This window comes from Crocuta crocuta, unplaced genomic scaffold (genome assembly GCF_008692635.1).
Source record: "Crocuta crocuta isolate KB4526 unplaced genomic scaffold, BGI_CrCroc_1.0 scaffold229, whole genome shotgun sequence".
NCBI classification, from domain to species: Eukaryota; Metazoa; Chordata; class Mammalia; order Carnivora; family Hyaenidae; genus Crocuta; species Crocuta crocuta.
Genome location: NW_027536464.1, coordinates 768,779 through 774,778, shown reverse-complemented (window position 1 = coordinate 774,778; position 6,000 = coordinate 768,779). Strand labels below are relative to the sequence as shown.

Here is a 6,000-nt window from a genome sequence, read left to right as displayed (position 1 = left end):
GCATTTAGATTATTTCTGTTTTTTTATATTACCAATTTACTGTGATATTTCCTATGATAAATAGCTTACTATATAAGTTCTTCATTTCATCTTTGAAAATTTCTTCAGAAAAAATTCTTAGGAGTAAAATTACTGAGTCAAAATAAGTACTCATTTCTAAAGCTTTTGCTACATAGAGCTAAATTGCTCTCCAGAGAGATGCATCATTTATAGATGAGAATATCCATAAATTTCCAAACATTTTGTATACACTTTTAAGAAATCCTTAATAATGATATAGAAGTTAAAGATTATCTATGTGGGGCCTGGGTGGTTCAGTTAGTTAAGTGTCCAACTTCAGCTCGGTTCATGATCTCGAGTCAGTGAGTTCCAGCCTTGCGTTGGGCTCTGTGCTGACAGCTCAGAGCCTCAAGCCTGCTTCAGATTCTGTGTCTCCCTCTCTCTATGCCCCTCCCCCACTCATGCTCTTTCTCTCTCTGTCTCTCAAAAATAAATACTAAAAAATTTTTTAAAAATAAAAGTTAAGGGTTACCTCATTTTGATTTGTATTTCTTTGATTACTAGTAAATTGATCTATTGTATTTTTACTAGCCATCAGTATTGTTTGTGTGTGATTCTGTCCATATTCTTTGCCCATCGGCACTGGTATTCTTATATTTTATATTATTTTATGGATTTGTATAAGTTCACATGATAACCATATATATCCTTAACCTATCATACTTGTTATATATGATGTATGTTTTGCTCAAATAAAAATCATTATATGTCATTTAAAGTGGAAAGATAAAGTTTACATATGTTCATAGAAAATAGCTTTGTGAAAGACTAAAGATGGAAGCATAAGGTAATATTTTCTAAATTATTTATTAAACTGCCCTTCATAGGACCTTGTTAGTGTTGTTAGAATTAATCATGTATAATATTTCCACATATGTTATTAAAGCAAAGGAGATTGCTAGGTATGAAAATAAGTTCATCTTCTTCCCAATACTCCTTGCTATCTTCTGCCCTCACCCCATTATTCCTATGAAATTTGGATATTTAAGAAATCTCCAAAATATAATGTCATCGATCGGAAATTTGATTATTTAAAGCAATCTTACTAGAATATGGAAACATTCTTTATCCCTTTCTCTGTCCTCCCCATCCCACCATTCTTATGTGTTGGCTTTTTTGGTTGTTGTTTTACTTTTAGTGATTGAGAATGACATTGAATTTAATACAGTGACAGAACATGATCCATAAAAAGAGGATAATTTTATAAGATAGTTAAAACTTTCTAATTGACATTTTCTGTTGTAATTCACATGCCAATTAATTTCTTAATTCATTAGCAATGTAACAGAAGACTTTGAAAACACTGTGTAGATGTCTTTTAATTATGGCTAATTAAATACTGTGGAAGGACCTGATTATACCTTTGAGTATTTCTTAATCTGAAAAAAGAAAAGGAAAAAAAAAAGGGCCTTGTAGTCATGAATACATTGGACAAAAGCTGAATTCAACAACTCTTATAAAAAACAAAAACTGCCAAAAAAGGAATAAATTATAGAGTAGCACTGGGGGACTATTCTCTAAATATGTGTGGAGATTCTCTATGGAGGCTTATGTACCACTGTTTGTTTTGGTTATTAGGCAGAATCTCAAGTAATCCCAAGTAGAAATCACACTGCTTCTGAAAATGGAGAGCAGTGCCAGTGGGTAAACAGTTTCAGGGCAAACTGATATAATACTCCCTGAAGTTAGGAATGGATTTTTCCAGATGGCCACTATGCATATGGCTGGGGGTACTGTGGTAGCCAAAATAGGAAACGAGAACACGATTTTTTCCAATTAAATCAACACTGTCCTTGAGAAAAGAAATTTTACAGAACATGTCCTGGGGGATGTGGGCGGACAAGAAATAGCATTCAAGTCCATCAAGACATCTTTAATTTAACTAATTATGATATCTTTTGAAATGTTCAGACCAGTCAAATTTATTTTGGGATTTTAGGAGAGCAAGGCAATGAGCTAAATGATGTGCTAGAAATTCACAGCTCAAAATTGGACTTGTCTCTCCTTTTTCATTCTGGAACATTGGGTGAGTTACTTAATCTCTCTCTGATTGTTTCCTCCTGTGTAAAATGGGAATCACATCCCCAGGCTGCCCAACAGGCTTGTTGTGAAGATAAAATAATGAATGTTATGAGGCACTTTGCAATCATGAAAAACTGGATTGCATTTCCCAGGACTTGGAGGGAATAACCAATAATTCCAGTTCATGCTGTGGAACACATCATGGTCTCTCCTAGGGAAGATGTTACTATTTATAATGGGGTAAAGATTTCTCGCTTTGTTCGGGCCCTGCCCCCTGACAAACTTTTTGGTGGTTATTCAATTCATCTTAATTAAAGAATAATTTACTGGCTTGTGTATAATCAGCCTGGCTGGAAACTGACTTTTGCTGGGCAATCTGGTTGAACTTCTCAGTAAATTTCAACTCCCCAAAACATCACACACATATGCTGCTGTTCCATAGCTTCTCACAAGTAAGCAATCAGATGAAGACCCTAAATACTTCTATATGGAGAGCAGCCTGTCTTTGCAGGGCTTTTGATTCACCCAGTGAGTGTGTGGACCACAGACAGCTAACTTCAACATCAGTTACTTCAACCCAGCTCTCTCTTATTATTTCTTTGCCTTGTGCATCTTGTTTCCATCCTTCTTTCACCTTCTTTCAGGGAAATGAAAGCATCTAAAGCTATTCACAAATAACAAGAAAGAATCTATATTCTTATCTTGAAAACTGCCTCTCTTTTTGTTTGTTTTGTTCAGTATTTTAATCACTTACCCAACTGGTCTTATTCGTACACAGACCTAGCCACAATTGGACTGGAATGTCAGCTGTTTTCAAGGTTAACCTGATATCTCTTGTTTACCAGTGTACAATTTGGTCGGCTACATGAAAATCAGTCTGTGCTCCTCCCCTGCAGAATAATCTACCCACAGTAGTAGAATTTCAAGAGAGTACCAGGTATGCTCCTGATCCTGGAGCCAATATTTCATACTAGGAGTATGCATGTAGTAGGAACAAATCAACTCATACAGGAAAAACTGTAACAAAAAACAGCATATATTTTATTTGTTCCATTCCTCAATGTACTCCTTAGAAGCAAAACTTTGATTGTTTCTCCTTTTGCTGCTTTAGTTTTCCTCTAGTTCAAAGTATAGGAAAATTACTAAATCCCTCATTAATAATGCAGTTTCCTGAGATTTATTCTAGTATTGCTTAACAGAATCACTGCTATTGTGGCTGTGAATCCATAAAAGAAAAACCACAAGAAATTCTAATGCCTTCTAAATTTTGAGAACATTAGCTTAATAAATTTTGGGTCACATTATGACTTTCAAACACTCTAGGCACTTTGCCCTTTATGGGTATCTTCCTTATAAAATATTTAAAATTATATTATACTAATGCATGGGTATACAGGTGAATAATTTTACATATTAAATTTTTTCAACTTAAGTTCATTTTTTTTCCTTCTGATTACATGGAAAAAAATTTTTCATAGGCCTCTAAAAGTATTGTGGGTGTTAGGTATTGTGCCTCCTGTTTCTCCTATAGTCCAGAATGAATCCAGGACTAATCAACTTAGAGAACTGGCAGTCTAATATTCAGAAAATTTAGATCCTAAGCATATCATATCTTCGGCATACCACAATAAAATCCAAGTCAAAACTTGCTGAAGATCAGAAGATACAACTCTGCATAAAAATATTGTAGGTGGTTCTTACGGTCAGAGCCGGATGACTATATAGGAAGGTGAGCAGTCATCTTTCTTTCTTTCTTTCTTTCTTTCTTTTTTTTAATATTTTTTATTTATTTCTAGGAGAGAGAGACAGCATGAGCAGGGGAGGGTCAGAGAGAGAGGGAGACACAGACTCTGAAATTGGCTCCAGGCTCTGAGCTGGCAGTCAGCAGAGAGCCCAACGTGGGGCTCAAACCCACGAACCGTGAGATTACGACCTAAGCGAAAGTCGGACGCTCAACTGACTAAGCCACCCAGGCGCCTCAAGCAGTCATCTTTCAATGAACCTCTCAATACTAGTAGATGCAAATGTGCGGAAAATACTGGGTCTCAACTTTGCTCAAGTATTACCATCCTATGTAGGTGACGCTAGTGCATATGGCAAGTACATACAAATAACAGTTTGTGAAATTTTTTGAAATTTGGCTGCTGAAATACTAGAAATACTAGTATACTGTGAAATACTAGACTATGGGAATACCAACTCTTAGGATCCAGTGGCTAGAGTCTGGCAAAGCTTCTTATTGGAAGTAGGAGAATGGGAGGGAGGAAGGGAAAGGGAAGATAAAAAAGTATAAATGGAAATTTATAATATGAAGCAGGAAGAGCACACACAAGAACTTCGAAGAGGAAGCAAATAATAAAGACCAGCCTGGTTTTGTACAAAAGTAGAGGAAAGACCAGAACTGATAAAAGACCATAAAAATTACAGTTGTGGGTCACTGTGAAGACTGGGTATCATTTTAGAGTTTTCAGAAGGCAACTAGCGGCAAACTATGCTTGAAAATGGTTATTACTCTGAATATTTACACTTACTCTTACATCTGCCATTTACAAAGTGGCTTACATAATAAGAGCTAATATTTATTGAGGACTTGCCAATATTTCAAGTTTGCTGGTAATACACACTGAAGCTGAGACTAGATAAGAAGGAAAGTATGAGGAATACTGTAGAAGAAATAACAGTATTTAATTGCTGTGGTTCATTGTTCTGTCACAAACCACCCCTTTAGCAATCTAAATCAACCACAATTTCATTATTTGTTCCAATCTTGCCATCTGGGCTGACTTAGCTGGGCAGTCCTGCTCATCTTCCTGGTGGTCACTCATGTGGCTGCTGGCTGCTGTTAGGTAATTAAGTCAGTAGAAAGCTGGGCTTAACTGGAAATCTGGGGCAGTTGGACTTCTCTTTCTTTCTCTGTATCTCTGCTTCTCTTTCTCTCTAAGTAGCCTCTCCATTTGTCCTTTCCAGAAGGGTGGCTTAAGGATTAGGTTGAAAGCCAGGGCATTCTTTCTGTTCAAGCAGATTCACAGAGAAGAGTACACACAAGGGCATGAATTCCTAGAGGCATGATTACCTAGGGCCCCCATGGTACCAGAAACCACAAGTGTTAGAACTTCTTTCCCACACCATAGGTTTCCTTCCACATGTTGGTGGCAGTTAGTGAAATACTCTGCTCCTGGGCCAGTGGAGTGGATTGTCTGATTGTTAAATCTGTGAAAAATAGCATCAAATTTGCCTTTAGGGAGTGAGATTTTCCTGTAGGAGAAGTCTAGCATTGCTAGTAGGGAAGTCTGTATTATTTGGGGTCAAGTATTAGCTACTGGCTAATAAATGTGAAACCAGGCCCTCTAATTTGGTCTCTATGAGGAACTAAAGTGATATTTGGCTTTCATCTGCTACTACATTATTTTAGGGAAGAGAGACACTATTTATAGTTATCCCTAGGGATTATAACAACCTGAAGAGATTACAAATGATGAGTTATGTGTGGGAATTCAAAGAAAAGAGATGAAGGATAAGTGATGAATACACTGAGAAAGGTATTTTATAACCTAGGGACAACAAATAATTGACAGAGTAATAGGACTTTAGACTCATATTTGGTTATAAAATAGAGGCTTATCGTTTGTGTACACCTCTTAGAATTAAAGCCACAGTTACTTGATTTCAGTGGTCTACTGATAATGATTCCCCCTTATCCTTACATAACCCTGATCTTGAGGACAGCAATGTACCAAAGTAGAAAATATATTTCCTGATCTTCCTTGCAAATAAAGAGGCCCATTGAATCAACTGACTAGTGACAGGTAAATAGAAGCTGTTAGGTGAAATCGTGGGGCAGTTCCCTCCAAGGTGGCACTACTGTCCCTACTCTACAGGTAGGGACCTTGGAGAGCAGACTCAGATAGGAGGTGGTAA

The 6,000-nt window shown here is 36.8% G+C and overlaps 1 protein-coding gene across 1 annotated transcript in view; it reads right to left on the bottom strand.

The window, feature by feature from the left end:
• VWC2L (von Willebrand factor C domain containing 2 like) overlaps positions 1-6,000 on the bottom strand; it is a 147,525-nt gene that overhangs the window by 65,447 nt on the left and 76,078 nt on the right. The window lies entirely within an intron of this gene.